Source organism: Macaca thibetana, chromosome 1 (assembly GCF_024542745.1).
Source record: "Macaca thibetana thibetana isolate TM-01 chromosome 1, ASM2454274v1, whole genome shotgun sequence".
NCBI classification, from domain to species: domain Eukaryota; kingdom Metazoa; phylum Chordata; class Mammalia; order Primates; family Cercopithecidae; genus Macaca; species Macaca thibetana.
This window is the reverse complement of record NC_065578.1, coordinates 118,987,150-119,012,544: the sequence shown is the minus strand read 5'-3', so window position 1 is coordinate 119,012,544 and position 25,395 is coordinate 118,987,150. Positions and strand designations below refer to the sequence as shown.

Sequence of the window (25,395 nt, the reverse complement as noted above, 5' to 3'; positions counted from 1 at the left end):
TCGGTGGGGGACTGGTCTCATATAGTTCTTTTAGCTTGGGCCAGATTTCTTGATGAATTTTCTGCAAGGCTTGTAGGGAAAAGAAGAGTTCAGAGACATTTTCTGTTTCAGACTTGAGCAGATCCTCTTTTAGGCTGGGAACTAAGGGTGGGGGTCTGCCATACATAATTTCATAAGGGGTAAGGCCTAGTCTGTAAGGGGTATTACGGGCCCGGAACAGAGCGTAGGGGAGAAGGACCACCCAATTAGTGCCAGTCTCCATAGTTAATTTAGTTAAGGTCTCCTTTAAGGTCCGATTCATTCTCTCTACCTATCCTGAACTCTGGGGCCTGTAAGCGCAATGTAGTTTCCAATTTGCCCCAAGGATGGAAGCCAAATCCTGACTTACCTTAGCGACGAAGGCCGGTCCATTATCTGACACTATCTGGATGGGGAAGCCATACCTGGGGAGGATATCTTCCAGGATTTTTTGCTACAACCTGAGCAGTTTCCTTCTTGGTGGGGAATGCTTCAGTCCACCCTGAAAAAGTATCTACAAAGACAAGTAAGTACCGATACCCGTATTTCCCTGGCTTTATCTCAGTAAAATCTACTTCCCAGTAGATACCGGGCCTGGTTCCCCTGAGCCTTGTTCCCGTTGCAGCCTGGGATTGGGGGTAGGCGTTGTTAAGCTGGCAGACTTTGCAACTTGTCACGATGTTGCTGGCCATCTCGGCTGTATGTCTGAATTTGAGTTTAGAGCGTCTGATCAGGTTTATCATCCGCCGAGCACCCAGGTGGGTGGTTCGGTGGATGTGTTCTAACACTTGTTGTCCTAATTTTTCTGGTAGGATGGTTTGGTCATTAGTATCAGTCCACCACCCATTCTGGATCTGTTTTAGGGGAAGCTTGTCAATCCACTGAAGATCTTGTTCTGAATAATCAGGGAAATATGGCAAGTCCCGGGGGCCTGGGTCAGGGAGCTGGAGTGCAAGGAGTTGGCTGGGAGCCTTCGCCACCTTTCTTGCAGTTTGGTCCGCCAGAAAGTTGCCTTGAGCAGTTGGAGTAGTTAGTTTCTGATGCCCTGGGCGATGCACAATGGCTAACTTTTCTGGCCTCCATAGGGCTGTTAGCAGGGCTAGGATTTCTTGCTTGTTTTTTATCTCTTTTCTTTCAGCCGTCAGTAACCCCCGCTCCCTGTAAATGGCCCCATGTATATGCGCCGTTGCAAAAGCATATCGGCTGTCTGTATATACCGTCAGCTTTTTCCCCGCCCCTAAGGTAAGAGCTTGGGTGAGTGCTATCAGTTCGGCCTTCTGGGCCGATGTCCCCGGGGGCAGGGGTTCCACCCAGATTACCTCAGTCTCTGAAGTCACTGCCGCTCCAGCGTACCTCTGGCCCTGATGCATGAAGCTGCTCCCATCAGTGAACCAGACGAGGTCGGCGTCAGGAAGTGGGCGGTCTTGCAGGTCTTCTCAAACTCCGTGCACCTGAGCTAGTATCTCGGTGCAGTCATGGATTGGGGCGTCCAGGTCCGGGTTGGGCAGCAGCAAGGCAGGGTTTAAGGTCGTTGGGGGCAGGAAAGTTATCCCAGGTCTTCATGGAGGGCCCCATCGAACAGGGTAGGAGAGTTTTTGAATCTTTGCGGCAGTCTGGTCCATGTTAGTTGGCCACTTATGCTCCTATCAGGGTCATTCCACTCGAAGGCGAAGAGCTTTTGGCTCTGAGGGGCTAAAGGCAAACTGAACAAAGCATCTTTTAAATCTAAAACAGTGTACCATTGATGTTTAGGGTTTAGGGTACTCAGGAGGGTATATGGGTTAGGCACAGTTGGATGTATGTCTACAATCCTCTTATTGATTTTTCTTAAGTCTTGTACAGGTCTGTATTCTCCACTATTAGGTTTTTGTATCAGCAACAATGGAGTATTCCAGGGTGAGTGACATGAGTGAAGGACCCCTTGGTCAAGGAGCCGGCGGATATGCGAGGCAATTCCTTTCTTGGCCTCTAGGGGCATCGGGTATTGGCGTACCCGCACGGGGTCTGCCCCAGGTTTAAGTTCAACAAATAAAGCAGGACGGTGTTTTGCTAGTCCTAAGCCCCCCGTTTCCGCCCAAGCTTCTGGATATTGCTGGAGCCAGGTTGTTATGTCCTGGTCAGGGGCCGTTTGCTCCTGGTGGAGCCGGTACTCATCTTCTAGGGTTATAGTCAGGACGGACACGGGTTGATTGGGGGAGTTGGTCACGACGGGCCCCTCAGGGAGGAAATGGATCTGTGCTCCCATTTTAGTTAGCAGGTCTCTCCCTAATAGGGGACAGGGGCTCTCAGGGATGACCAGGAAAGAATGGGTTACATTCTTGGCTCCGAGGTTTACTGTTCTTTGTGTTGTCCATGGGTATTTCTTAACTCCTGTGGCCCCTTGTACCCACGAGGACTTGGAGGATAATTTCCTATTAGTTTTAACTAAGACTGAGTGCTGTGCTCCCATATCGACCAAGAACTGGACTGGGGACCCCTCCACTTGCAAAGTTTCCCTAGGTTCGGGGAGGGGATCCGAACTCCGTCTTCCCTAGTCTTCATCTTAAGTGACTAGTACGGGTGTAGACCTAGGGGGTCCCTGTCCTCGTTGCTTCTTTTTGGGGCAGTCTCTTACCCAGTGGCCAGCCTCCTTGCAGTAGGCACATTGGTCTTTTCTCAGATTATCATGCCTGGGGGGCCGCCTGGGTTGGTGTGTGTACTCTGTTGGGTTGGTGGGTGTACTCTGGCTGTAGATGTTCTTTCTGTACTACTGCTGCCAGGACCTTGGTCTTTTTTTTCAGCGGCCTTACATTGCCTTTCTTCTGGAGTACCTCTGTTATTATAAACCCGCTGGGCTATCTGAAGGAGGTCCTGAATCCGCTTTCCTTTCAAGTCTTCTAATTTTTGGAGTTTTTTTTAATATCTGGGGCTGCCTGATTTACGAATGACATTACAACAGCTGCCTGACTTCCTGGAGCCTCTGGATCTATGGGGGTGTACTGTCTAAAAGCTTCCATTAATCTTTTTAAGTATGTGCCTGGTCTCTCTGTCTTTCCCTGTAGAATAGAATATACTTTAGCCAAATTAGTGGTCTTGCGAGCAGCTGCCCGGAGACCTGCCATTAGAGTCTGGTGATAAAGGTGTAGCCGTCCCCTACCTTCTGCCGTGTTGTAGTCCCACGCCGGCCTGGTCAGAGGAAAGGTCGCGTTTATGAGGTCAGGGTTGGCAGTCGGTTGACCGTTGTCCCCCGGGACCAGCTTTCTAGCTTCTACCTGTATTTTTTTTTTTTTGCTCTTCCGTGGTAAACAAGATTCGGAGGAGCTGCTGACAATCATCCCAAGTGGGCTGGTGGGTGAACATGACACTATCCAGTAAAGCCAGTAAATCTTTGGGGTTGTCTGAAAACCGAGCACTCTGAGTCTTCCAGTTATACAGATCACTGGTGGAGAATGGCCAGTACTGGAGCTTGGGGATTCCTGTGTCATCTGGGGGTCCTATTTCCCGAAGGGGTAAAGCCACCGTGGAGTCAGGCGGCTGGGGGGGGGGGGCTAGTCCACGAAGTGCGCCCTCGCGTTTGCCCTGCCAGCCCTACAAAGTTACTTTCCCTTTTAGCGGGCTCGTGAGTGCTGACCGCCTCCCCTCCGCCTGCTCCCTCCCGCGACTCAGCCCAGGGGGCGGGTCTGGGTGCGGCGGCCGCCTCCCGTCCGCCTGCTCTCTCCCTCTATCTGTCATCCCGTGTCCTTTCTCCTTTACACTCAGTCTCTTTCTTTTTCTGTCTCTCTCTCTGACTCTCCACGTCTGCCGTTTCCTCCCCTTTCTCTTTCCGATTTCCCTTCTCACTTTCTCCCTCTCCCGTCTTTTATGGTCTCTCTCTCACTCATTCTCACTTTCTGTGTCTCTTCCTGTAAAGGAATGTGGGTTAGAATCCCTGTAAAGGAAATCTGATCTGACTTATTAATGATAGCTAGTCACAGGCGCACTTTGGAAGCCCAGGGACCGGGGCCGGAAGTGCGCCCCGGAAGCTGGGAGCCCGGGGACCGGGGCCGCAAACGCGTGCGCCCAGAAACCAGGGCAATTCAGACCGCACGCGCGCGCCTGGGAACCGGGGCAATTCAGACCGCACGCGCGTGCCCGGGAACCGGGGCAATTCAGATTGCACGCACGCGCCCGGGAACCAGGGCAGAGTCAGCTGTTGCCCGGATCGCGAACGTGCTCCGGCAACTCAGATCGCCAGTGCGCCCCGGCAGTCGGGGTCAGAGTCAGCTGCTGCCCGGATCGCGAACGCGCTCCTCCAGCTCAAATAGCAATTTAAATCAGAAGAGAGCCAGGGGACGTCTCCCACCGGTCTCCGCTGGCCGTCCTATAGTGCGTCCACCAGGACTGTGCCAGCTCCAGTTTCAGACCTCGCAAGTCACAGATTCAGATTCAGAACAGACATACAGACACAGACAGACAAACGGAGACGAGCCAGCTCACCTATCAGTAGATCGATCCTAGCAGATCCGTTGACCAGGGGTCTGGTGGGCTTGGGGAATCCCGGACGAGCCCCCAGATGTTATACCCAGACCGTTTGTTCCCCAAAGAAGACCACCAGAGTCCAGTGTCAAAGCCAAGCGGCAAGGATCTTTACTACAAGTTCGAACTTGGTCCCTCCATTCCACAGTATACAAGAGGGCCCCGAACAATGCGAGCATTTGCTTTTTATAGCCCGAGAGTTACAGGGGAACAAAGGAATTCTTTTGATTCTCGTGCTTTCAGTAAAACCTTGAACGGCCGTCTCCTTATCAGAGACTTTCCAGGTGGTGTTTATACTGGGCTCAGGGAGTTTGAGAGATATATGGCGATATGTGGTGGGATGGGAGGATGGGATGTGTTTGTACTAGGCTCAGGGAGTTTTGAGCCCGGGGCTGAGGAATGTGCCCAGCTCCTTTCAATATCCACTCCATGTGAAGGGGTGGCCTGCCCCTCCACACCTGTGGGCGTTTCTCGTCAGGTGGAACGAGAGACTTGAGAAAAGAAAAAGACACAGAGACAAAGTATAGAGAAAGGAAAATGGGCCCAGGGGACTGGCGCTCAGCAGACGGAGGACCCGCGTGGGCACCGGTCTCTGAGTTCCCTCAGTATTTATTGATCATTATCTTTACCATCTTGGAGAGGGGGATGTGGCAGGACAATAGGGTAATAGTGGGGAGAGGGTCAGCAGGAAAACACGTGAACAAAGACCTCTGTGTCATAAATAAGTTTAAGGAAAAGTGCTGTGCCTTGATGTTTGCATATGCAAACATCTCCATAAACATTTCCATGCATTGGCCGGGCGCAGTGGCTCACGCCTGTAATCCCAGCACTTTGGGAGGCTGAGGCGGGCGGATCACGAGGTCAGGAGATCGAGACCATCCTGGCTAATACAGTGAAACCCCGTCTTTACTAAAAATACAAAAAATTAGCCGGGCATGGTGGCGGGCGCCTGTAGTCCCAGCTACTCAGGAGGCTGAGGCAGGAGAATGGTGTGAACCCGGGAGGCGGAGCTTACAGTGAGCTGAGATCTCGCCACTGCACTCCAGACTGGGCGACAAAGCGAGACTCCGTCTCAAACAAAACAAAACAAAACAAAAAACAAAACAAAACAAAACAAAAAAACATTTCCATGCATTAAGGAGCAGGATTGCCGCTAGCACATCTCACCTCCAGCCCTAACGCAGTTTTCTCGGGTTTTACACCGAGACATTCCATTGCCCAGGGAGAGGCAGGAGACAGATGCCACCCTTTATATCAACTGCAAAGAGGCCTTCCTCTTTTACTAATCCTCCTCAGCACAGACCCTTTACAGGTGTCGGGCTGGGGGATGATCAGGTCTTTCCCTTCCCACAAGGCCATATTTCAGACTATCACATGAGGAGAAACTTCGGACAATACCTGGCTTTCCTAGGCAGAGGTCCCTGCGGCTTTCCGCAGTGTTTGTGTCCCTGGGTACTTGAGATTAGAGAATAGTGACGACTTTTAACAAGCATACTGCCTTCAGGCACTTGTTTAACAAAGCACATCCTGCATAGCCCTAAATCAATTGAACTTTGAGTAAACATAGCACATGTCTCTGCAAGCACAGGGTTGGGGGTAGGGTTACAGATTAGCAGCATCTCAAGGCAGAAGAATTTTTCTTAGTACAGAACAAAATGGAATTTCTTATGTCTACTTCTTTCTGCATAGACACAGTAATAGTCTGATCCCTCTTTCTTTTCCCTACACCATGCCCCTCTCCCAAAAAGAGCTCAGAGAAGAAATAATAAGGGGATCTGGCAGAATTGTAGAAAGAAAAATAAAGAAAGAAATTGCATTGAAATGAGCCAGTAGAAATAATTAAAAGGAGAAATAATATTACAAGGAAAATCGTGTGGCATGGTGAATTGGCTTGAGAACATCACAACAGAAAAAGGAAAATAGCAATTATATTTAAGTAGTTAAAGAGAAAATGATAGAAATGGAAGACATAAAAGAACAAATGTGTAATTTTTGTTCCTGAAGAAGAGAATAGAACATACAGAACAGAAAAAGATACAGAGGTAAAATATAAGAAAATGTCATTGAAACTGCATCTGCTGATTGAAAAGACACATATGTTCCTGGAAAAATTCATTCAAAATGATAAACACCAAGATATATGCTATCTTGGTTTCTGAACTCTACGGGTAAAGAATGTATTGGGTACACAGGAAAAATAAAGACAGACATGGGAATAAATATCTTGTCAGTCTCAGATTTCTTAACAGCATGCTCAGTGTCAGAAGACAGTGAAGCAATATTTACAAACTTCTGAAAGAAATAAGTGTGAACAATAATTTTATATGTAATAGAGTAAAAAGACAGTAAATAGTTAAGCATGCAAGAACCCATAAATCTCTCCTGAAACAAACTATCCAATAATGAAATCCAAACAATCAGAAAAGGAAGCAAATAAAGGACTCAGTCATGAAAAAAACATAATTAAAAACAGTAATAGTAATTATTAAAAATTAAAGTTAAAATTATTGGTGGCTAATTAATTATAGAGCTAAGGCTGAGTAACTGAGATTTATGATAATGGAATGGAATGCGAATGTTTTAAACCATGACAACATAAAAAAAGATTATAATATTGGAAATATGAAGGGGGAGAAAACAGAATAAAGTATAAATGCATGAATCTTCTAATTTTGAAGTAAGGACGTAATAGATACTCTCTAAAGTTGAGACATGTATTACTTATACTAATATAAATAGCTGAGGTTTTTAAGATTAAACAATGCTTCTTCAGGGCCAGGTGCAGTGGCTCACACCTGTAATCCCAGCACTTTGGGAGGCCGAGGCAGGTGGATCACGAGGTCAGGAGATCAAGACCATCCTGGCTAACACGGTGAAACCCCATCTCTACTAAAAAAATACAAAAAAAAAAAAAAAAAAAAATTAACCGGGTGTGGTGGTGGTCGTCTGTAGTCCCAGCTGAGGCAGGAGAATGGCGTGAACCTGGGAGGCGGTGCTTGCAGTGAGCCGAGATCCACCCCACTGCACTGCAGCCTGGGCGGCAGAGCGAGACTCGTCTCAAAAGAAAAAAAAAATACTTCTTCAGATACTAATATTTTCTACTGCAAACAGTTATCTGAAGAAAGGCAATTCCTTTAGTTTGACTATAGGTGCCTATTTTATATAAAAATCAAAGCTGATACTTTTATCTTAAAATGCTGCATCTGCTGTATCACCATATCTAAAATTATTTTTATCTCTGCTTCCATCTGCATGTATGTGGATAGATATTTAAAGCCATGTCACCATTGTTAACAATGTTTATTTTTGCAGTGATGGGATTGAGGTAACCTCTTTTAAATTTACTCTTTACATTTTTTAGAGTTAACTTTTTATAGCATGCATATTTTGTTTCTAAAAAGACAATAAGGCTATTGTACTTTAATAAAAATATTGTTTTCAAATGTGAGTAATGATCAGAGTTTTTATAGTGAAAAATTCTTATGGCTCCCCAGTGTATAAGAAAATTATCTTCTTATGTTAAATTTATACAAACCTTAAAGTAAGTATATGTCCTTTATGCTTGTAGCTCTTATAAAACCAAGAAAATGACATATTAAATAGAAATAAACTATATATCTAATAAACTTCAAACTCACATAAGTTTGATTTAATGAAGAATGTGGGTTTGTTGCAACTAAACTTGGCTTACAAAACAAGCCTGGAATGCCTTGCTATGGTTCAGGTTCTTTGGGGGTTTGACAGTCACTTTTTGGCTGAAATATTACTTTACTTTTCTTTAAAGATGAAGTGGGGCAAGGCCTTTGTTCTTTGAGAGCCCTGCAACACTTGGCCTCTATTCCACACCCTGTTCCAGAGGAAGTCAGCCTATGTTCTCTCCCATTATCTCAGTTACTGTACAACTTGATGTCAGTGAACTTTAACATAAATGCAAAATGCAGCATGGAAATCCCAAGACATTTCTCAGAAAGTAATCAAGCATGTTATCTAGAAAACTCTGTTTTTAAATACACATTATTATCCAAATGAAAATACACTTTCAAAAAAACAAAGGGGGCAGGTAGAAACTTTTGGAGGTGAAGGCTAAGTTTATTGAGTTGATGTGATGATGGTTTCACAGGTGTACGCTTTTCTACAAACACATTAAGTTGTAGACATTAAATATCTACAGCTTTTTAATATCAGTAATACCTCAATAAAGTAGTTTAAAAAAAAATACAGGCCGAGCGTGGTGGTATGTGCATGTAATCCCAGCATTTTGGGAGGCTCAGGTGGGAGGATCACTAGAGCCCAGGAGCTGGAGGCTGCAGTGAGCTAAGATCACAATGCTGCACCAGCCTGGGTGACAGGTAAGACCCTGTCTGTAGTCTCTAAAAAAAAAGAAAAAATAAAAGAAAGAAAATACATTTTAAGATTTTTTTTTCAGTTAGAAAGAATAAATAAGACCTAGTATTTGATAGCATAACGGGGGGACTACAGTCGATAACGATTTAATTGCACATTTAAAAATAACGAAAAGAGTGTAATTGGATTGTTTGTAACACAAAGGATAAATGCTTGAGGGGGATAGATATCCAATTTTCCATGATATAATGATTACGCGCTGTATGCCTGTACCAAAATATCTCACGTACCCCATAAATATATACACCTAACTATATACCCATAAAAATTTTTTTTAAATAAATATTTTTCCAGAGAACCAGTAGCAAAGCAAACTCCCCAACATATTTCTACGGAGCACAAAGGGTGCACGGGCTCCAGTTTGAGGTGTTCAGGCTCGTGTGGCAAATCTTTATGTTCTCTTTCTTCACGGCAGAGGACAAGGAAAAAGCATGGATTTTGTTGTCAAATGCACTCAGGTTACAATCCTAGGCCTGGCAACTAATAGCTCTGTGACTTTAAACAGCTCACTAACCTCCTTGAGGCTGTTTTCCCATCTAAAAAATGGAGGGGGTGGGGGCATGGAGGAAATGACTTTTTATGATTGTGGAACAGATGGCATGAAATCGTGTGTCAACACAGGTGTTAAATTAGGAGCACAGTAACATGTGTCCCTAGACTCCTGTAGGGAGTCTCCCCTTTCAAGAAAGAAACATTTGAATGGCTGCTGTCAATCTATGGCAACTATGTATTGTCTCAGGCAGTCTTTGTCCTGAGATAAGGATTTAACAGAAAGTTTTGAGGCTTGATTAAAATTCCCGAGAGTCACGGTAAACAAAGTTGTCACAGGGAGAGATGGCTCATCTGCCTAAGCAGCTCCAGAGCAGGAGGAGCGCCCTGTGCTCTGTAGAATGGGAGGGTATGGTGCCGTCAGCTCAGCCCATGGCTGATTCTGCAAACTACTGGGAACAAGCTCTCCCAGCACAATGACTGGGCTTCAGGGAATACTGGCTGAGCATGAGAGGCGGACCTGCAGGGGTGACGGGCTTAGATCCCAAGCATGGGCAAACACCTTGACCAGATGTCCCCGTCCTGTGTCAGTGAACAAAGGCATCAAGTGAATGTACCTGACCAGACTCCGATAATCAGAATCAAGAGTGACAGCAGCAGTAGTCCAGCACTAGAGAGAGCAACCTGCTCCTGTGAAAGGTTCGTGGGCGGTGTGGATGCTCAGATATTAGGAATACCCGCGAACTGTGATGAGCCAGAGTTTGAAAGGATCCTACTTGCAGACTTTTAAAAAATGAGGGCAAATATAAAATAGTTTGAAAAATTATTCACAGGAGAAGACAAAGTGACTGCAGCTTTAATAGGATATTAATTTTTCTGACTTCCAGTGTGATAACAGAGAAGGGAAATAACTAGAAAGTGATTTTTAAAGATCCTAACTTTGTCTAAATTTCTCAAAAGACTAATGTTTTTGAGGCATGAGAGAACCCAGTACAGTCATCCCCCAGTATCCTGTGGGCGATTGGTTACAGGACCTTATCGGACACCGAAATCCTCAGATACTTGAGTCCCTTATACAAAATGGTGTAGTCTTTGCGTATAACCTTCTTACATTCTCCCAAATGCTTTAAATCATCTCTAGATTACTTATAATACCTAACACAATGTAAATAATTGTTATGCTGTATTGTTTTTTATTTGTATTAATTTTTACTGCTATATTGTTATTTTTATTAATAATATAATATTCAATATTTTCTATCACATTTGGTTGAATCCGCAGGTGTGGAGACTGCTGATATGGAGGCCCAACCCTGGCCTCGTTTACGCAAGTGTGCTTATTGCCCAAGCCGGAAACAGCCAACAGAGATGACGGCTGGCATGTGGGACAGCTAGGGGGCAGCTCTCCTTAGCCAGATTGAAATGCTGAGATGACAGAAGAAGCTTCCCCCATCACTCTCTCTAGGAGGAAATATTTAAATCTTGACTGGAAAGAGTGCAGATATCAGAAAGGAACAAGAGGAGGCTAATGTGGTTCCACTCCAGAAAATGCCTCCACAGCTACAGGGAAGTTCTCGGAAGCCTGTAAAACAGTGTATGGAAATAGGCAGAGCTGCCGAATAATGCTGGCAAATTTCTCATAGCCGAGGAGAGCGCTTCAGCTTTACAGCGTTTTAGAGGATTGCACAAATTCATAAGTTCAATATGTGACATTCGTGTTCAGGAAGGACAGAACTTTACCCCACAGACTTGTGAAACGAGCCATGGAACAAGGTCCTGTGAGCCTTGACCTGGTCCTGACGTTGGAAAAATCAGGCTGTGCTGGAAAGCCCTGCAGAAGCAATGATGGAGAAGCATTATTGAAGAAATACATATTCACCAGAGAATTATTGGGCCATCCTAATATTTACTTTCAGGAAAAATCATTCAGGAGGAACAAGAAAGGGTGGCAATATTGGCTGTTCTCAAAACAAATCAAAGAGCAAAGTGGGCTGCGCCTGGTGGTTGGCACAGGTAGTCCCAGCTTCTTGGGAGGCCAAGGCAGGAGGATTGCTGGAGCGCAGGAGTTCAAGGCTGCAGTGAGTTATGATCATGCCACTACACTCAGCCTGAGCAACAGAGTGAGGCCCCATCTTGAAAGAAACAAGGAAGGAAGGAAGGAAGGAAGGAAGGGAGGGAGGGAGGGAGGGAGGGAGAGAGAGAGAGAGAGAGAGAGAGAGAGAAAGAAAGGCACTAAAGGCACCTTGAGGTCAGATCCCTGCCAACAAATTCCTAAAGAGTAGAAAGAAATAATGCCCCAACTCTGGTCAGAAGTTCCCATAGAGAACAGTTTTCTATGTTGCATAACAAATTACCACAAACTTAGCGGCTTCAAGCAATGCACATTTATCATCTCTGAATTTCTGTGCATCCGAAGTGTACACATGACCTAGCTGGGTTCTCTTGTCTGAGGTCTGGTAAAGATGCTGTCAGGGTGTCAGCAAGGCTGTGTTTTCATCAGAGGCTTTAAGAATCCGCTCCAGACTTGGATTTTGACAGAATTCATCTCCTGATGGTTGTGGGACAGAGCTCCCTAACCCCCTATTTCTCACTGGTTGTTGGCTAGAAACCAGACCCTGCTCTTAGAGGCCAGCCACAGTTCTCATCTTGTGAACCCCATAGATAGTTCAAACATAGTAGCTGTCTTCTTCAAAACTGGAGAGAATCTCTCCCTCTAGTCTGCTGTCATGGAACATAGTCACAGGAGTAATCATCTTATATTCACTTGGCTACAGGTAAGTCCCAGGTTCCTTCCACTCTAAAGGGGAGAGAAGTAAACAAAAGGCATGACTCACTGGGGGCACTGTTAAGGTATGTCTGCCACGCACCAATAAAATTCATCGTGTGTGCATGTGTACCCGTGCACGCAGGCACATGTGTCTGTTTATGGGAAAGGCAGATCTCTGCCTTGGTCTTGAGTTCCCCCAGGCTCAGACTCTGAGGCAGGAATTCATGTGGAACTGATCTATTTGGGAGCTGATCCTAGGAAATGCCTGCAGGGCTGCAGGGGAATGGGAAATTGCGACAGTGAAGAGAGGCAGCTAAGAAAAGATGTGTTAATAAATTATAAACTGTGGACTTCTGGAGCTTTCATCCCTCTGGTAACTCAAGAAGCCCACACAATACACATGCATCAGAGTATTACCTGAGGGCTGGGGGCTGCAGTGTTATCCCCCAGCAGCAGGTACTGAAAACAGCAGAACGGAGAGGATACAGGCAGAGGCCTGAGGGCGACTCCATGAGCACAAATATCACAAGGGCGATGACTAGACTATCAGCCCTGGTACTTAGCATGTAACTTCCCGGAGAGAAGGAAAATGAAGAAATGTGTTTGCACTGTAAGTCAGTGGACTACTAGGTCTCTTCTCCTAATCTATCCCATAGGGAGATAATTTTTGAATCCAAAATTGCAAATATTTTCAAATACTTTCCTCAGGTTGAAAACGTCATGAGATGGAGGACATTTCATTGACAAGATCTGTGGAAGAACCAGGGAAGCCAGAAGGCAGGGCAGGGCTGCCCTCCCACAGAGAAGCGGTTACAGCACAAGACTGCACCTGCCAGGGAGCTGTACAGAGCAGAGGTGGGCACATGTTTAAAGCAGGACCCCTGAGCATGAGGGGTGCAGTGGGGACACAGCTGACAGATGACAGCAGAAGCATCCCTGATTGGCCTGAGAGCCAAGGAGGCACTGTGGGAAGAGCAGGACTGCCAAAGTTGCTTTAACTTTTTATTGAGTATATAATACACAAACAGAAATGTGCACATATCATAAGTACACACCTGAATCAATTTTCACAGACACACCCATGGAACCAGACCCAGATCAAGAAGTAGAACCCGAGCAGCACCCCAGAAGCTGCCTTTGTGCCCCCTTCCACTCTCGATCCCTCCCCCCAAGAGGCAACCATTATCCTGACTCAGCACAACGTGGACTCGCTTTGCCTGTTTTCATATACACGGAATCATATAACATATACTCGTTTTTGTCTGACAATATTGTTTGTGATATCATCCATGTCATTGCATAGTTCTAGAGCATTTATTTTCATTTTATGTAATATTTCATTCTGCAAATATACACCTTTTAATTGTTCGTTCTATTGTTGGTGGGCATTGGGGTAGTTTCTTAATAGGATTTGAGTTTGGTCGAGTTTGTTTGCTCTGTGGCATACAATATAATCATTTTCTCTGTCTCAACACAAAATCTTTAATCAATGATGTGTGGCATGAGAGGATTTTGTAAAGTCAACGCAAAGAAGTGCCAAGTCCAGTGCCAGGGATAGTGTGGCATGGAACAGAAGCCACGTGCGAACCAGCCACATCAAGTCGATTTTAATTTCTTGAGTTACTTATTAGATTTCATTCAACAAAAGTGCATCAAGTTACCTAATCAGGCTGACTGGGACCAGGCAAATTTAGACAAATGCCTCCAGTGGACATGTTGTATAATTTTGCTTTTTTGCTTCCCTTCTTGAGAAATTCCATGTAGTCCAGACCTGTTGATTATAAAATCCCACTTACATACCAAGAGAATGGACATGTGACCCAAAATAGAACAATTAAAGTTTCGTTCTCAGAAATTTTGATTTTGTGTGTGTGACTTTCTTACTTGTTTTGTTTGTTTATTTGTTTAACGAGACAGGAGGATCTCACGATGGTTTCGAGACTGGTCTTGAACTCCTGGGTTTAAGGGATGTTCCCACATCAGCCTCTGGTGTAGTTGGGATTATAGTCATGTGCTACCACACCCAGGAATTTGAATCTTGAGAATCAAATGTTTTTGAACCTGAATTACCGAGTGCACACTCAGAGCAGATGGTTCTCGAATAACTGCTACTGCAATTCCCTGCCTGCCTGCCCTGGTTCCTGCCCCTCCTAAGAACATGAACAGCCCTTCTTTGTAGTCTGCCAAAGAACTGGAACTGTTGAAGCTCTTCTGACCCCAGATTTCTTCCCCATTACCCTAGCATAACCTTTATTTGAAATCCCCATATTAGTGACTTCTTGAGAGTCATACAATGAAAACATACAATACTACAGCTATTGTATGAAAGTATTGGGGAAGGAAACTTTACTCAGCTAAAATTAATATGAGTTGTCATGATATCCCTGTGGCTGAAAATCGCTAGAAAACTGGGAGACAGTTAGGAGGATGCAGGGAGTTGAGTGGGTGGAAGGAGGCTGTTGAAGACAACAGCTGTCAATGTTATGGCTTTGGTTAGGTCAGTTTAACCTATTGTAGGTAGTCAGGAGTGTGGCCTCCTATCCACAATAAATGGCACAGAAAGAGTATTCTCTGTTTTCATTTTTGTTTCCAGTGATTCTCATGTGCTACAAGTCTGGGAACCATGGAGTTAAATGCTTTATAATAACTTTGCTTGGGATTTTACCTCGGTATATTGTTATGTAACATTACCTTTCCTGAACTTCTAGAAGGTGGGGTGGTTAGAGGCCACTCATCCAACTTTGCAGAGCTTCCTATTCTTTGTTTTTTGGGTAGTGTTGTGAAGCATGGCCGCTTGCTCTCTGAAATGCCCTGGCTCTGTTCCATTCCCACTTTTTATCTCAACCTTCTCTTCCCTTCATTGCTGTTGTCCTTATTCCTGCTCAGTTTTTATTTGACTCCCAAAGGTCCAGCCAGTCCTAGAAAAGAGCCCTGGCTCTTCCCAGAGTTCACAGCTGGCTCCAACCTTGCAAGAGTCAACTGTGTATAACACTTCCCAGCGTTATGTTTATGTCAGTAACCTGCAACCGCCCATGATGAGAGTGTTTACATCATGGAAATCAGTAAACACTACAAATCAGGTTGTTCAACAGTTATCAACACTCCACTGTTTATGCTGTGCCAGCCCTTCGGATCTTATTTGGGGTTGGAGAGTGGAGCTTAAACTCATCAGCATTGGGGTAGGCAAAACTACTTCTGATTTGAGCTACTGCTGCTGAATCCATCTGCCTGCTCTCCAGTGAGTTCTCTGGCTATTCAGAGATTCAGATTCCTTCCTTAGACATATCATCACTGCCCTCTGCTTCCTCCCTCTCAGATGCTGCTGCAGGTTTCATGACTGTTAGTTTATCCTCATCCTCTTGTTTTTGCGGGGCTTCTACTAACGAGACACGCTATCACTTAGCTTTATTGCAAATATTGATTTGCAAATTTTTGTTTTCTTGTGTTTTTATGTGGGGATTCAGAGATTTGAAAACCATGCCACCACCATCTTCCCACAATCTATAAGATGGATGACTTACAGATTCGTTCTAAGCTTTGTTCCCGTTCTGAAATTGTCTAGGTTCAAATCCCTGAAAACTCTTGTGAAACAGTGAGTTGGACTACAGCTGTAGCTGGCCTCCCCTGAGGCCCGCGAAGCCCTCCTGGGGGTCAGGGCTGGAGTACTAGTGATCTTTCATGGAAAAGGCCTTCTGTTAAATTTTTATAGAAGATACTTCCCCGTAGCTATCAGCTCTCTGGGGTCCTGCAGGTTCCACCATTCAACTTGATGCCCTTTTGCCTGCTTCACGCAGCCTCTGATGTTCTTTTGACTTTCTGGTCACTGTTTAACTCAGCAGATGCCAAAGTAATTTAAAACAAAAACAAAACAGGGTTTAAAGTCTTTACCTCCAGAACAACCATTTTTCTGGAATTGTCTCCTCCAAAAAAGAAGGTTCCAAGACTCATGGTCAGGAAATTTCTCCTCAGACTTAGTGTCAGTTTCTCACTTTGCAAATTAAAAAAAAAGTGGGGAGGGCGGGAGTGGGTTGTGCTAGAATTATGGTGTGTTTTGTTTGTTTATTTACATTTTTCTGAAATGAGTTTTGTCTTTAGATTGAGAAGGGAACAATCAAGGAAACTTTTGCTGTCCAGATGCTTTTGCTAAGAATTCCAGATATTTTACAATAATTTGCAGGCACAAGAGTTTTCACAAGAGTAGGAGTCCGGAGTCCTGGCACCACCACTTAACTAGCTACACGCACTTGTACAAAGCATTTCATTTTTCTGAGGCTGTGTGCTCTGTCCAATGGCTTTAATACCTGACTTTTCCTCCAGATCCCATCTCCCCATAACCAAACACGTCCTGAGTTCAAAAGGAAGGGGAAAAGAAACGCCAATAAGCACACACAAAATGTATTCTTTATCACCATACTATCAAATCATACAGCCATGGATATAAACTTTATGTTTTTATGATTATTTATTTTTCCATTTCCAGTTCCCTCCCTGATCCCACTGTGGCAACTATCCTTATTTTTATCTGTTTTTGTGAAACGCATATGTTTGTTTTGTGGATCTTTATTTTAAACTTATATAAATGTTACTTTGTATTACTTTAGCATTGCCTTTAAGATGCATCCATGTCATCATTTGTACATTTAAAGTGCTTTTTCTGACTATTTCATAGCACTCCGTGTCATACCTCCAACCACATTTTACCCATCTCTCCCCAAAGATGGACACCCAATTACCCCCATCTCCTTGTTTGAGCTCAATTTTAGTTTTCTTTACATCATTTATTAAATAATCCATTTAATTTTCTGCCAACTGACTTTGGGTACGACATTTGTCGTTAAAATGTCCGTCTATACATGAATTTCCTTTTGTTCTCTCTGTTCTACTCCAGTGTTTTTTTTTTGTGTGTGTGTGTGTGTGGAAGCGGGGACAAGGTCTGGCACTGTCTCCCAGGCTAGAGTGCAGTGGCTCTAACACAGCTCACTGCAACCTCTGACTCCTGGGTTCAAGCAATTCTTATGCCTCAGCCTCCCGAGTAGCTGGGATTGCAGGCACCCACCACCACACTGGGCTAATTTTTGAATTTTTAGTAGAGCTAGGGTTTCTCCATGTTGGCAGGGTTGGTCTCGAACTCCTGGCCTCAAGCAATCCACCTGCCTGGGCCTCCAAAAGTCTGGGATTACAGGCATGAGCCACTGTACCTGGCCTAAAGATATATTTTTTCTTGTACCAAAACCACACTGTTTCTATTACTAGAGATTTGTACTAAGTCATAGTGACTGGTAAAGGAAATCTCCCTCATTATTCCTATTTTTCAATTTTAACTTATTTCTGAATATTTATTATTTCTTTTCAGTGTAGTTCAGAATAATAACACAAGTTCCTCAAAAAATCCAACTAGAATTTGTATGAGGATTGCATTGAATTTTTGGATTAATTCGGAAAGAACAAATACCTTTAAAATAGTAAATTGTGCCATCCAAGAGCACAGAATGTTTTTCTATTATTTTAAAATCAGCTGGGCATGGTGGCTCATGCCTATAGTCCCAGCACTTTAGGAGGCCGAGGTGGGAGGATCGCTTTAGCCCAGGAATTCAAGACCAGCCTGGGCAACATAGGAAGACCCTTGTCTCTACAAATAAAATAAAATAAAATAAAATAAAATAAATAAGTAAAATTATTTTCTATATTACTTGTTCGAGTTTTAAAAGTTTTTCATAGAGGTCTTTTAGAGCCTTGGTTAAAATAATTTCTAGACACCAGTTTTTGTTGTTATTGCGAATTGCTCTTGTTGGTTCATTTTTTCATCAAATTTTCTAGTTGATTAATGCAAATGTAAGAAAATCCTACGATTTTTATAAGTTGATGTTGTCTGTTGGAACTTTGCTGCATCAGCAATACATTTACCAAAGTATTTGATCACCCATTTTTTTCTGTACTTAGTACTGCATCCTCCTGAATTTGTTTTTCTCTACAAATGTAAAGAGATTTAGCTTCTTCCTCCGATTCTGTTCCCATTATGAGTCTTTGAGTGCCTGAGGACATATTTGTTATGCCCCTATATTTGAATGACAATTTGATGTGTCATCTTCATGAGTTCTTTAAATATATTACTTCATTGTCTAATTGAGTCCAGTGTTGCTGATGCATAGTACAATGCCACTTGACTTTTTTCTTTTTAGATGATCTTTCTCTCTAGCAGCTTTTAGAATGTCCTCTTTGTCTTTGTGTCCATTTTCTCCTTAACTCTTGTTTGTTCCTTGATGAGTTTTTTTTTTTTTTTTTTTTTTTTTTTTGACCGAGTCTTGTTCTATCACCCAGGCTGGAGTGCAGTGGTGTGATGTCGGCTCACTGCAACCTCCACCTCCCAGGTTCCAGTGATTCTCCTGCCTCAACCTCCCAAGTAGCTGGGATTACAGGTGTGCCCCACAACACCCGGGTGTTTCTTGTATTTTTAGTAGAGCAGGGTTTCTCCATGTTGCCCACGCTTGTCTGGAACTCCTGGCCTCAAGTGATCTGCCCACCTTGGCCTCCCAAAGCGCTGGGATTACAAGCATGAGCCACTCCGCCCAGCCTTTTTTTCATTTTTCTTTTTTTTTCTTTCTTTTTTTTTAAATGAGCTGTGTCATCATTCTTTAAAAATGGAAATACATCTTTATTAGTTCTAATTTTTCCCCTGTGGGGATCCCATTATTCAAATATTCCTGATACTTTTATATCTAGTCTCGCAACATCTTAGCACTTTTCTAAATGGTTTCTCTCTTTGCTCTTTCCTTTTCTGTAAGAGTTCCCCAATCAAATATGCCTCCTCACTAAAAATATGCCTCCTCACTAATTAGTTTTAGTTACGTCCATCCTGTAATATTTCTCATTTAGCATATTCTTTATTTCAACGTTATATTTAAGTATTTATACATGTAATTCTTAGTTATGATTTCTTTTTAGTGCATTATAGTAGGAAATCTTTCTTTGTGTCCTTGAGTACATGTACTAGATTACTCCACATTCTTGGTCTGTGTCAGGCGGTGCCTGTTGTTCAGGGTGCTGTCTTCCTTTTGCAATCCTCAGGCGTCTGATTATGTTGGTGTGTGAGTTCATGTTCCTTGGCGGTCATGGCTGGTGCTTCTGGGGAAGCACAGCAGGCCTGGTCCCAGCCTATGTCCCTCCAGGCATATTTAAGGTGAGGGATGGGGAGGAAACCCACAGTGGAGAGCCCTAGACACGGCAGAAGACCATCCCTGTTTGCTGCCTCTTCAGCTGGAGATTCCTGTGACCAAGGTTTCACATTTAAGCTGCTAGAAGGCAAGAGTACCAGGAGGAAATTATTGCTGGGACACCCATCTGGGGGCTGGACATGGAGGTTTGTTGGAGTGATTGTCAGAGTGTGATTGCTCAGTCTGCAACTCTTATCATCAACGAGGCCCCACTGTAGGGCTTTTACAATGTTCCTCCTCTCACCGTCACCCCCCGCCACCCCCAGCCATCCTCCACCTCAGGCTCCAGCCCTTCCTATTCCCAGCCCTGCTTCTGACCTTTACACATCCAACTCCTCAGAGATTTTGTGGCAAGTCAGGTCTCATTAACGCAGGTCTCAGGAACAACTGCTTCGGTACTGACGGAGTGGTTCAGTTAAATATTAAAAGCTGATTGAGCCAGTGCCCTTCTACAAAGGCTAGATTGTAACAAAAGCCCACCAAGAGTTTTGCCCAGGCCTCTCCTGGGCCTTGAAGCTTTGCAAGATAACCAAGGAATTCTTAACAGGACCCTTTTAGGATTAAACAAGTTTTTTTGGGGGTCTGAAAAAATCTTCCCAGGCCTCCACAAACAAGTTTACTGGGGGTCTGAAGGAACTCCCCAAGTCTCCATGATTTAGCAGGAGACAAGATAAGGTTAATCACCCCAGCACCTGGACCCATTTAGATTAAGTAAATTTACGAGGCTCCTGAGGAAGGTCTTCAGGACTCAGACCTACATTAGAAGTTAATCACTGATGTCTTTAGATGAATGCACACTTACACGTTGACATATAGCTTTGAAGGTATGTAAGCCCTGGAAAAGTTTGTAATTTTGAGCTGGTCTGGCAGTATTTCCCAGGCCTTCTCCCCGTACCCGGTTACAGAAATAAACTCTCTTCTTTCCCAGTTCACCAGCATCTCATTATTGGGTCGCAAGAATAAACAGCCCAACCTTCCATTTGGTCCAGGAACAATTTCTCTCAGATTTTTAAATAAATTGTTTTTCAAATTAATACTTCTTTTTTTTTTTTTAAGTGCCTTCCAGTTTGATTTTGGAAGAAGCACTACGCAACCTATGACAGTTTGCCATATTGCCAGGTAGAAAAGTGATGACATGATAAAATGTTATGCAAATAGAAACTGTAAGAACTAGGACAAATACTTGATAATTATCTATCAATCAACTTCTAGAGCTCAAAAACAAAAAAAGAAAAGGAAGTTTGTTTTGGGTATCTTTGTGACATTATTTGTTTGACATAAAATGGCTGTGAGAACAGATTTTTTAAAAATTGTTTAAGTGTCTGTGAAGATGAAAGCTTGACAATAGACACCAATAGTCAGAAGGACTGACACGGGGCGATGCCAGGGTCAGGTCCTTGAGAGCCATGGGCAGCTGCACACTAGGTCACCCCATGCAAATACTTAATTCCCACTTGAGACTCCAATTAGCTTGTTAGGTTTGCTCCCTAGAAGGTGCACACTAGGGAATACCTGGAAGGGTGAAACTTGAGAAGCATCAATACGCCAGTACTCGTTGCTTTTGTTTGGGAGATCGCATCAGACTCCATGCCCTTTCCCCTACTTTCCTCTGGACCTTTCACCTAATTAGCTAGGAATTTATATATACTAGTCACAGGGTTCAGGACTCCTCCCTCACCAAACTCTGCAGGCTTTGAAATCAAAGGTCTGAATATCTCCGCAGGCAATCAGAAAAGGTAAGACCTGGCAAATAAGAGATTGTACTAACCAGTGACAAAATCACAGACAACATGTGCTCTTCCCCTCCCACAGACTCCACAAGTAGGTGCAGTGAAAGAGCCCTAGGTCTGAAGCCAAGGCCATCAAATGCCCTCCCAGCCATTGTCACTAATCACATATCCATAAGCCAGGTCACTTAATCTCTCAAAGCCTCAACGTCCGTATCTTCCAAATGGGGCTAACAATTCAGGTTAACTCCATGGAACGTTCATGAGAAAAGACTGTATGCAAAAGCAACTGAAAACTGATAAAGCACCAGATATGCTAGTACCGCATTACTATCGTGAAATAAACGGGGCTCATTTCCAAAGGTACAAAGACCCGGCAAGTATAAAGACTTCTTCCTAGGTCTAGACTTTCTGTAGAAATAACTTTGCTATCCACTTTCTGATGCCGAGAATTTTGAAAGTTCTTTTCCCTTAGGTTGAGATGTAAAGGGCAAATCTGAATGGGAAAAGATTGCTTCAATTTATCAGTCATGGGAACCTGCGGTAAACGCATTTTCAGAGCATTTATTGAAAGGAGAGCAGTGGGCTTCTGAGGTAGAAGAGTTGCAATCTTTATGTGGGCTAAAAGAGGCAAATCCAGGTGCCTGGGAACCTTGTTTATAGTTTTGCTCTCCTACACCAGCTCTTTTGTCAGAATTGCTTAAAAAACAAACACTGTTTTTGCAAGACCTCACCCTAGATGTCTAAACTTCTAAAATCCCTAACAATCAATTTTTCTGACTTTTAATGCTTATCTAGCAGGTAACAGGCATTTTAAATTAATCCTTGTATCAACACTTCAGCTGAAAAACCGAAGTCTGGGAGTTGAAGGACCCTAAAGTCTCAAAGCAAAAATAAATATACGTCTATTTTCATTTAAGAAGTATCAAAATGTGGGTGTATTTAAGTATTTGGGAGGTAATGTCTTCTTCAGACACAAATGTTGTGTTCCATTTTCTTCAACACTTTGAGCAATTAGTAGACAAACCAATTACTTGATTGTACTTGAATACAATTACTTGACTAAGTCACATATATTTCCTTCAGTATGAAAAACTACCACCTAATGGTATTTTACTATTATTTCCCTCAATTTATACTTTACATAATACATTCCTGGTGCTTCCTCAATCTACAAGTTCCCTTATCCCAAAGGATCAACTTAATATTAGATTGGCCATATAAAATTTCTGCCTTTCCAAGTCAAAAATGGTCATGATTGACTCAGGTTTTGTGTAGAGCCAGATTTCTGGATTCAAAGCCCATTCAAGCCATTTCCTAGGTCTAAAACCGCAAATGGTTATATGATTTTTCTGAACCTCAGTTTCCTCATCTGTAAAATGGGCTCAACAATAGTGCCAACTTCAGACAATTGTAAAAATTAAGTGAGATAATGAACGGAAAGTACTTAGCACAGTGCCTAGCACACAGTAATTACTTAGTACATGTCAGCTTAAAAGAGAGAAGGGAACGAAATTGATCCATCTATCTGTATTCCCAATGCTTATCACAGTGCCTAATTCGTTATATACACTAATTAAAATTTGTATTGGATTGGATGGTTTCGGTCTTCAATTCTATCAAACTGAGCCATGACGTATCCATAATCCCATGTGACGTTTGTGTAAGAGTTTAATGTTTCTAGTGTTGAAAGAAAAACCTTAAACAAATTAAATTTCGTTGAATTTATTTGAACAAAGAAACCATTCATGAATAAGTCAGCACCCTGAATTAGTAAAGATTTAGAGAGCTCCAATATAAATATTGGACTGTCAGTATTTAGAGACAAAAATAGTTTGATTGGTTACAGTTGGCATTTGCCTTTCAGGAACACGTTTTGGCAGTTTGCAGCCTGTGATTGACTGAAAGCATGGCTGCTATGATTGGTCAAGACTCAGTTACTTGTTACATGAATATACTCTCAGGTTAAGTTGCAGTTTGTTTATATATTAGGTTAAGTACCCTACCTACCTAGGCAGTTTTGGGCCACATTAAATTTACTTTAATGCTATTGAGTTTTATCCATTTTCTTAGTGGAATAACGAATATGTGGAGACTACCCAAGTAGTCCAAAATTTAGAGATCAGAAAGAGGGGAGCACCTGTGGGGAGTGACCAGGGATTTGGAGGAAAACCATGGGATTGTCAGGTCTAAGGGCAAAGTGAAAAAGGTGCTTTGAGAAGAAGGGCGAGCAGCCTTGCCATTTGCTGCTGAAGGTTCAAGACCAAACACTGCATTTGGCAATAAGGAAGCCACTGGTGACCTTGATGAGAGGGATTTCCTTGGAGCACTGGGGGCAAAAGCCTAAGTGGTCAATTAAAGACAGAATGAGAGGTAAGCATGTAAAACACTGAGAGCAGACATTTTAAATAAATTTCGCTATAGATGACAGCATACATTTGGTGGCATTCAGTAAGACATATAGGGTCAAGAGGAGGTATTTAAAGATGGAATTGTATAAGAACACTAAGAAGAATATAGTAGAAAGCGGAAATAGATCATGAGAAAGAGAGGGGAAAACTGCAGGAGCACAGCCTTATGAGAGAAACAAGCAGTACAACCAGTGCACGCGTGGTGGTGCTGGCCCCAAGTCCAGAGCAGGGACTGACAAGGCAGTGACAAGGCAGTGTGTGGGGTATAAAGGCAGGCAATCTGCCAAATTTGCTAATGGAAAATGGAGTTGTTCTTTTCTGATTGTTTCTATTTCTCAGCGAATTGAGAGTCAAAGTGATTAGCTGAGAATGAGTAGAAAGGGGCTATGGCAGAAGAGAAGTTGTGACTAGCCCTCTTGGGATGGGAGAACAAATGGACTGGGAAAAGGTAGTAGAGTTACCAGGCCATGGTGAGGGTCCACTTGAGATGTATGTTTGTACATTTAAAGCTAACAAGTTCGTACAAAGTTGTGTTTTTCTTCATCTATGTTTAGCTGCTCAGATGCAGGCGTAGAGTAGATTAAGAGTTGGGTTTAACCAAAATTGAAGGTTTGGTAGGCCAGTCCGACAGAGAGCACAAATGGCAAAGTGTGCGCAAGGGATTGCTTATGGTGAGGCACCATGGTTAATCTGAGCTGCGTAAGGAGAGAAAAGAGGTGATGAGGTGTAATAAATGGTAAAAACGTAGAGGAGTCAGTGGTGGTCTCAGTGGGAGAAAAAGGTGTGGGGGTACTTTAAACAGGAGCTGGGAAGATAGAGGTGGTTGGAAATTGCAATGCATGAAATTAAAATGTTGGAGGTGGCATAAACACTATAATAACAAAGTCCACATTATGACTGTGGAGTGGGAGGCTAAAGTCATGTCCATCAACATGGACATGGACATGGGAGCTTCAGTAAGAGGCTAGGGCAGGTGAATTATCTTATGCGGAGACTGACATCTCACATCCATTGCGATGACTGATGGTGAAGAGGAAAGTGGTGATCTATGTGCTTAAATGTTATGAATGAGGGACGGTGGAACATGACAGTTAGTTGGCTGCAAGAATAAAGGGCACTGGGTGGCACAGACTGCAGCGTGTGCTTTAAGACAGCAGGGTTTTTGAGAGGAGGAAGAGGAGATATACCCTGGAAGTAACAGTGTGAAGCAAAGAGGACACAGGCCTTGTTGTAAGCACTTAAAGTGTGTTGCATTGACAAGAAGCAACAGGTATTTCTGAGAAGAGATTGGAAATGAAGAATTTCACTGATGATAGAACTTTGCAAAAGGCTCAGTGTAAGAGCAGGAGGTGACACAGCAAGGTAGGAGACTGAGTTAGAACACCACCGCACCAAGATATATGGAGATAAGAATTTAAAGATAAGATGGAAGACTTAGATATCCTGGACCGCTGGGGGCACCTAGACATTCTCTGTCTGTAGGAACATGAAGTCAACTATATCCCCCTAAAGCAGGAACCACTCCAGCTCTTTTCTGTGTTCTCTACAGGCTCATATTAGACAGGGGTTGGTGGTGGGGATAATTGAATGAACTAAGGAGTGAATGCATGATTCTTGTAAAAGGTAGAGGAAGATTGGTGCTGTGGGAGGAGTGGAGGGAGACATTCATTTGGAAAATCAGATGGCAAGAGCCTTTTTATTGAGTAATAGAAGAGCGAAGCAGAAAGACCAGAATCTGGAGTCAAAGGACATGGTTGAGTTCTCATTCTGCAGCTTCCTAGCTGTAGGTCTTTCGGAAAATGACTCCTTTATACATAACTCTGACCTCATCTATAAAGTAAACCTTTCCTCCTTAGGAGATTGAGCTTCAAACT

The 25,395-nt window shown here is 43.4% G+C and overlaps 1 protein-coding gene across 1 annotated transcript in view; it reads left to right on the top strand.

The window, feature by feature from the left end:
- The first annotated feature begins 2,569 nt into the window (after window positions 1-2,569).
- LOC126931138 (RNA polymerase II subunit A C-terminal domain phosphatase SSU72-like) overlaps window positions 2,570-25,395 on the top strand; it is a 223,881-nt gene continuing 201,055 nt past the window's right edge. Inside the window, exon 1 of the mRNA XM_050748959.1 lies at window positions 2,570-2,579. The gene's annotated coding sequence lies outside the window, so the exon portion shown is untranslated. The remainder of the gene's footprint in view (window positions 2,580-25,395) is intronic.